The sequence below is a fragment of the Chiloscyllium plagiosum genome, chromosome 19 (genome assembly GCF_004010195.1).
Source record: "Chiloscyllium plagiosum isolate BGI_BamShark_2017 chromosome 19, ASM401019v2, whole genome shotgun sequence".
NCBI lineage: Eukaryota > Metazoa > Chordata > Chondrichthyes > Orectolobiformes > Hemiscylliidae > Chiloscyllium > Chiloscyllium plagiosum.
The window spans coordinates 757,732-758,083 of NC_057728.1; positions in this window are offsets into that span (position 1 = coordinate 757,732).

Here is a 352-nt window from a genome sequence, read left to right on the forward strand (position 1 = left end):
ATGTGTTGGACATTTTGAATAACTTGAGGATAGACAAGTCCCCCGGGCCTGACGGGATATATCCAGGATTATGTGGGAAGCAAGAGAGGAAATTGCAGAGCCGTTGGCAATGATCTTTTCACCTTCACTGTCAACAGGGGTGGTACCAGGGGACTGGAGAGTGGCGAATGTTGTGCCCCTACTCAAAAGAGGGAATAGGGATAACCCTGGGAATTACAGGCCAGTTAGTCTTACTTTGGTGGTAGGCAAAGTAATGGAAAGGGTACTGAGGGATAGGATTTATGAGTATCTGGAAAGCCACTGCTTGATTAGGGACAGCCAGCACGGATTTGTGAGGGATAGGTCTTGCCTC